This window comes from Cottoperca gobio, chromosome 24 (assembly GCF_900634415.1).
Source record: "Cottoperca gobio chromosome 24, fCotGob3.1, whole genome shotgun sequence".
Lineage (NCBI taxonomy): Eukaryota > Metazoa > Chordata > Actinopteri > Perciformes > Bovichtidae > Cottoperca > Cottoperca gobio.
Genome location: NC_041378.1, coordinates 11,199,502 through 11,207,282, shown reverse-complemented (window position 1 = coordinate 11,207,282; position 7,781 = coordinate 11,199,502). Strand labels below are relative to the sequence as shown.

At 41.4% G+C, this 7,781-nt stretch overlaps 1 pseudogene; it reads right to left on the bottom strand.

The window, feature by feature from the left end:
- Positions 1-1,241: 1,241 nt before the first annotated feature.
- Positions 1,242-7,345, bottom strand: LOC115003918 (ATP-dependent RNA helicase DDX1-like; annotated as a pseudogene).
- Between the last annotated feature and the right edge of the window lie 436 nt (positions 7,346-7,781).

The window sequence follows — 7,781 nt, the reverse complement described above, 5'->3', positions numbered from 1 at the left end:
CCCACCGTGATCGAATAAAAGACGAACAAAGTGAGGGCGTTCACGTACCAATGTAGACCGACAGTCACAGAACGTCCTCTCTGTTGTATTACCCTCAAAACGCTGTTCTCGACCGATGTCTTCATGTATAAAAGCAGGCTTAAAACCCTCTCAACTGTCGAAGAAACAAGCCATTTAGCAGGAAGTGAAGAAGGAAGATCAGAGCAAGGACATTTCAAAATAAACAGCGCCGAATATTTGTCATGATTAAAACGCGATTTTACAGAAATACAACACTTTAATCAACACGATTACGTAGTGATGTCTTTTGTTTTTCCACAACTATGTAGAACTTTGTATCCCCATTAATCATCAAAAGCACAGCAGTCTAATTTCAAGTAGCCTAACTATTTTTCATGAAACCATTTCCCTGCTGTATACTGCTGCTTTTTGGAATTGTAACAACTTAAATTATTCTAACCCTAATTCAGAGTATTTCAATTAAAATGAAAAGATCACAAAGGTCCGAAACCTCAATTTTAAAAATTGCGTCCTGATAGCCTACCGCTTTAAGGCTTCACCTTTCAAGAAAAACAAAACAAGCATAATCTCTTAAAAACAAAGAGCTTTTAGAAAAAGTAACAAGGAAATATTAGTGTCATTCTCATATGGGTGCTCGCTGTAAATCGATCCGACGATACGAGGGTAAAAAAAACAACTTCCTGTAGATCAGGGGCTTTAACAGGGAGGGTCGCGAAATTTCTGGTTGATTACATTAGACTTTGATTTGTTGTTTCACACCATTTTTTTCCCCACAAATTTAAATAGATATTCATAATATCGTAATACACATTCATAATTGATGCAGGTTTTCCTTCCTTTATAGAGAATGAACCCAACACTGAGCAGGCTAACACAGTTTATTTCAGAAAACAAACCCCACCACCATACTGACTTTTTAGCCAAAAGGAAACTTAATAATTTAATTCACCACAGTAAACAAACCACAAATAGGTTGAATTAGTGTTAGCATTATATGCCAAGGACAATTTGGCACCCCATGTGAAATAGCGAGATTGTGACACCTTTTAGTATACATTTCATGTACAATATCATTTACGAGGTTAGTTATAATTCTGCTGGTGTGAAAAAAAGTGTAATATAAAATGCACATGAGACATTGTTGCAGGACATTTTGTATCCTGTTGGTGCGACATGTGAAATGTTCCACATTTCTTTCTATTCCGTATCAGTGCAGCCTACTAGCTTGCTAGTTGGGTGCGTTCAGTAAGCTCTGAAAAGCTCTGGTTCGCATGTATCCCAGTGGAGGAAGAAGATTGGGCTTCTCTCTCGAGGTTAGCCATCTCAGGACCGTCGGGTCCAGAGCATCCACGTGGCCCTTGTAGTTACACCTAGGCAAGAGCAACAGGTTTGTTAGTAAATGTGGTGACGTATTTTTTTTACACAATCATCAGTCACTGAATAACACACTACCTCCCCATGCCTTGCGCTGACCATAGGTGACCTTTCCATCAAATCATCCAAAGGTACTTTGATGTCTGGCTCACACGGGTGATGGTGTGCACTTTAGATCTCCTCAATATCTGACAGGAGCTTTGATGAGAGGAAAGGGATGGACAAAAAAAGAGCAGAAGTAGAAATGAGAGTCCACGATGTGTAGTGTGGAATCATGTCATACTGCGACAGGTCAAAAGTGTGTGGTGCTCGAGCTTTCGGCGCTTTCAAAATGGAGCAAAATCTATACTGCTCACTGGGGTTTCGCAGACAAACCTCCAAAAACTAAAAGGTCCCCCTATTCATCGGCTTTCTATCAGTCACTTAAAAAGCCCCTCAGATGAATCGTCGTATTTCAAATAGCAAATTTCACTTGCTGCCTCAGCTCGATTAAGTTTTTATTCTGACATTCCCCGTTCACCTCTTTCTCTGTTGTACCAGATGGTGCAACCTCGTCCTCCTTCAGGCGGGTTGCTGTAGCAGCCTCTGCCTCGTTTGGGCAAACGTGGTACCCACCTGCACACTAAAACATTCAATTTGACATATTTTCACAAACAATGCGCAATCAAAAATTAATTATCACGCGTTTTACTAAACTCCATCCTACCTTCTCTCCTTCTCCATCGCAACCAAGGATATGGCCAGTCCCATTCTGCAAGGTAAAAGAATAGGGATGACTTTTACTGTCATTTATTGTCTTTCAGTTAATCATATCATGATGAGACATTTAAAAAAAAAAAAGGTTTCAGTTTGCAATGAAGATGATTTGATACATGAAAGTGATTATAAAAAAAAACTCAAATGGTAAAAATAAGAAACTATAAGTTAAACTCTTCCTCAGCCATAACACACAAACTCGGTTATTTTCAAAAACGTCAGCGCTTACTTATCGGCTCTTCCGCTCTGCCGAACGATGGACGTAGTCTGCTTCTCATCTGGCAGAGTGACGTAATCACTGGAGAAGAGATGAAGAGATGAAGAGATGAAGAGATGAAGAGAGTGGACTTTTATATACAGATGCAGCAAAGTACTCTTTAGTGTGAACACTGTTATATCATTTACGAAAGAGTGTACGTTTTATTTTGGAAATCGGAAATTTTACCATAAGGAACTCCGTGGACGTCAATTCCTCTGCCGCTTACGTCTGTGCAGACAAGAGCCTCACTTCTTTTTTCTGACAACGCAGAAGATCTTCAAAAACTGATAGACTGGTTTGTTAATTGTAAAAAAAAAAAAAAAATGGGTATCATTAAGTTACCTTGAAGCGCTCCAAGTTAGTTTTCCGCTCATGGGCTTACGATCACCATGAAGGCAGACGCAGAAAGCTGGTGGCTTTTACTGTCGGGACCTAAGAAATAAAAAAGGACCAATACTGAAGGTTGAATTCTCAGATCGTCATTGCCAAAACGTATAAACGCAGATTAAGTCGTCATTCTTTTAGAAGTGTGTGTATGCGATGGGGTGTTCATCTCACTTCAAAACGGTCGGTCCAGTGACGCCTCCCCTCCCTCCTTGCTGAATGAAGTACTGTTCCCTGTGGTCACAGATCGATCTGGTGCGACAGAAGATTATGGCCTGGCCATCTTGTGCTCTTTGATGGCCCTCACTGTGTACTACTCGCACCTTCAGCACCTTGATGGCTTCTGACCACATTTCTATAAAAACGCACACTAACACGTATTTGTTTTTGAATCGTGACGACTCCATTAGAAGGAAAATACCTGTATAAATAATAAAAGTGTTTTGTTGTATGTTGCACATTGCTCCTCCAAGACTGTATTCAACACATCACACTAAGGATACACAATTAAATGTCCTAAACCGTGCTGCCCATCTGCTCTTACCTGCAGAATTGGCTCCTGGTCTGGTGTTGTCTTTAGCATGGACTTCATCAGTCTATCCAACAAAGAAAAAATTAAAAACTTTGTCAACACATTAATCTAAACTGAGAGAAGCACGACATACAATCTTTAACATGTGTTGAATCCTCCAATGCTTCGGCAGCACAAGCAATCCCTGCTGCACCCCCCCTGTTATTACTCAGACTACATCACTATGAAGTGCGTCTTTGTGTCAACATGAGAGACTCACCCGGACGTGGTTTCTTGCCCAGGCGCTCCCAAGGCGATCGTTCTTCGGATTGACGGGCACTACCCCATGGTGGACACTCTCGGAACAGAGTCCTCCCCCTTCAGGTCACCCAAGTGGGAAAGTGCATGATGCGCTCGGACAGCTTCTTCACGTCAAACGAATGCAGCGTGGCCGAACAAACGATCACCTGGAAGAGAAGATATCCCTGAAATAGTTCACTTTGGACTTCCCGCGATCTTACAGCAATAACAGATTTCATCTTATGCGCTTACTCGCTTTGCTAGCTGGTGGCAACCAGAGAGCAATGTCTTCCTCTAATCCATCTGCACCTCACACAAAAGTTTTTCAGAAAATGTCTTACTACTGCTCTGACCGTCATCTAAGTGTGTTGTTTTGTGCCTATGTACTATTAAAGGGATAGCACTGATTTTTTAAAGTGGGTTTATCCATGGTCAGTGCAGAAGTATCTGTATAATAATTGTCGTAACCGATGTTTATTGTCACACTGCCATTTATCTTAAGCGTTCCTGCAGTCCTCTTGCCGTCAGAAGTGACCTAGGGATTTGATATGGATCCTGTTGATAAAGTCTGTATAGCTGCGACAGGAGGCGTCCTGAGGAACAAAGACAAATGGTTAGTGACTTTAGGGATTGTTATGCTATTGTAATCAACCATTAAAAAAAAACATGTGTTTGCACTTCGTAGCTTTGAAATCAGAGCTTCTGATGAACGGGAATACTAGAGCAGTGTTTGTACTACACACTCATCCAGGACTAGAAAGCGGACTTGGGAGAGAAGAGCTTCCCAGTGGATATGAGGTCGTCAGTCTGCCCTGGTGTTCCCACCACATGTCATCTAATTACAGAAGAAGCAGAAACAGGTGAGAGGAACAAAGCAACGAATATACGTTAGTTAAAACTATTCAAGTCGGTGTGTAACAGTTTGTTTGGAGACATACATGTCACATACCCCCTGTTCCGAGCAGCCAGCTGGTCTTTGGCAGACACCACACAATCACCAACAGGTTCCTGTAGCGACAGAGCGACATATTATGCACATACTGATGTCAACATTGAAAATTAAAGTACTGGCTTCATCTGCTGTATAAAACAGAATGATATATACACTGGAAAATGAAGGGCAATGCAAATGCATCGACTAAAGCATAAATTGTAATATTTTTTATTTGTTGATTTCAAAAGGTACCAGCACATGCATTTCTTCGCAAGGTTTACGATATTCGTGCAACCAATGTTGACGCCAGCTCTGTTAGTCTACCTGAGTTGGGGTTATCCACATATTTCCCACATTGCTTGACATTGTTGAGGGTTTGTTCGGCCAATTCTTTAGACGGCTCGATGATCAGGGCTTTGGGTGCTTGGATGAGCCTTTCACCTGACTCACTCTGGCACTGCCTAAACACACACACACACACACACAACACACACAACACACACAACACACACACACACACACAGTGATGAATTCACAGGGTGTATCAGCAATGGTAAAACTGTAGCCCAAATCCTTGTTTAAAAAAGAAATCGCTACCAAAATAGGCTTGAAAATAACAAATGCATTACCTAGTCTAAACATACAACTCATCTCTGTTCTTTAAGTATATGATATTCATCTCAGTTACATTTGGTATAGTTACATTGAGGTTGCATCATCCACACCCTGACTGATGAAGATTTGACTGTGTGGGCCCTCTGCTGGGGCCTGGTTGAGGGCAACAAACCCCTCTTAGGGGCGTGTTAAACTCTTCTCCTCCCCAAGTTGAACTTCAGCTCTGCATTCTGGTACACAATAAGAAAACGTGCCGTTTGTATGGTGGAAATCTGGCAACTGTTTTTTTTTTTTTTTTAAACCATTATTTATGTGATCCTTGAGCACACAGAGCAAAGAAGGACTGATTCTCACATGTTGAGGGATCTCAAAGCCAAACCCAGGTTCATTACCTGAAGAGAGGAGGGCAAGAAACAGATTAACATTGCAATTCAACACCATGCCAGATGTCTTATATAAACAGGAATGATACTATACTGAGACGCCACCATTTTTAGTGAAGGAAATTTGTCCCTTGTCTAAGATCCAGTAGCATCCAATAGTGTCATGCATGTGAAAACTCCTGCAAAGAGACAAGATACAAAGAGAGAACACGTTTGAAAATGTATCCTCACAGTTGTTTACATATTTAAATATTAATTCATTTTTTTTCCCTCTCCATAGCTGTCAACTGCTTGTTGTTGATTTCTTCCCAGTCCCACAAAACAAAACCATACTTATCAGTTCCTTGAAAGAAATGAAGAGTTCATGATTGAATTGATTTTTCTATTCATGTTTATTTTAGCCGTTGTTGCTTGTAAGCATTGAGAAGTGACGAGTAGAGGAGCATTACCCAAGTCCAGGGCTGCCTGACTGGTGGACCAGCCAATGCGACTAGACCCTGGTCGTGGCAGGTCACCTCGTACAGACATCCCTGTACACATAAAGACAGGGATAGGACAGTAACAGTTGAAAAGACAATAATTCTTTCATTTTTGGTTCCCTGAAATGCATGTATGTTGTCTTGAAATCTTAATTTGTCTTGTGTGCGTTACACACCTTTTTGGTGACTCTTTGTAGAGCGACAGCCATGCCACTCTTTAAATTCCTGCTCTGGCAGCACAGTCCATCGGACCTTGCTGTACAGGTAAAAAGCAAAAGTCTGATAAGTAACCGTTGGCGGTTATAATGGTGCTGGAATGTGAATTACATGCTATTTCTTTCTCTCCTCTTCACCAAGGCTGGCTGCGGTCATAAGGATTAATCTGCCAAGTGTTTAAAACTGACAAGAAACAGAGCAGGTTAAATATCTGCAGGGCACAGACCACTGCTTTCATAATTATTTGTACTATAAATGGACCCCTCAATGATACTGGCCTGACAGCTATTAGACCAGCAAGTTCTGTACATGTATATCAAACACACACGCAGACTTCAACGCAAATAAGCCACTATATTATTGCGGTCTCACTAGCTCCTCCCAGTCTTGATGGAAGCTCTGCCCATCTTGCCTCCTGCTTGATCCTTCAGGTCTCATACCAATCTGGATCACTGGGAATACTGAAGGCCTGTCAGAGGAGAAGTATTACACTTAAGTTTTTGTTCGTACTACTTTTGGCTGATGTTTAAATGCAAACTTCAGAGGTAAAGTTATATTGGAAAACTGAGTGGTGTCAAGTACTTACTCCTGTTTTAACAACCATACCAGTTTCTGCTGCCTAAAGAAAAAAGATAGTGAGGATGTAAAACTTGCAGTGAGCAAATTTTGTGTCCGAGACAAACAAAGACAATAGGTAGACTTACCTAAAGTACACTCCTCCTCCGAGATAAGGGGAATGGACTCTGCCTGGATGTCAGTAGGTAGCCTGAATCAATCAATTGAAATACGTCAATCAGTGTCACCAACATTGAATTCAATGCAAAATTCCTTAGATGGACCCAACTCTTTGTTTAGTGAGGAGAGGATTTGTTTTACACAATTAGCGCGCAACTTCCACATGTTGTTCTCAGTTCCCATTTCCTCTTGTTCCATGTCACATGTATTGCCAGTGTCTGAGTCTAGATCAGACTCTCCTAGAGGACAAGTGTAGTTGATCTCTGCTCTCATTTCCTCTTGTTCCATGTCACATTTATTGCCAGCGTCTGAGTCTAGATCAGACTCTCCTAGAGGACAAGTGTAGTTGATCTCTGCTCTCATTTCCTCTTGTTCCATGTCACATTTATTGCCAGTGTCTGAGTCTAGATCAGACTCTCCTAGAGGACAAGTGTAACAATGATCTTCCTTTGTTATTTGACCGGTATACATAGTGTTAGGAGAGAGTGTGTTGGTCTCCATTTCTTTAGACTGTTCTCTTCTGCACCTTTTGTTTCCCCTTTCACCTGTTGTTGACAGAGCCGTCTTTTCCTGTTTACTTTTTAAATCAGACTGCCTTCTTTTTGTCACTTCCTTAAGCTGATACTGTGGGCCTTCCACATTGGACAGTGGTGATCCAGTAGTTCTCTTGAAGGGATTTGTCTGGAACGAAAACCTCTCATTTTTAAACTCCGGGGTCATTTTGCTACCAGTGGTGAGAAATCGCTTTCTTCTTTTCAGCAGGTGTGATATCTTGAACCAAACTCGACTTTTTGCCTGTCGACTACTGACATCG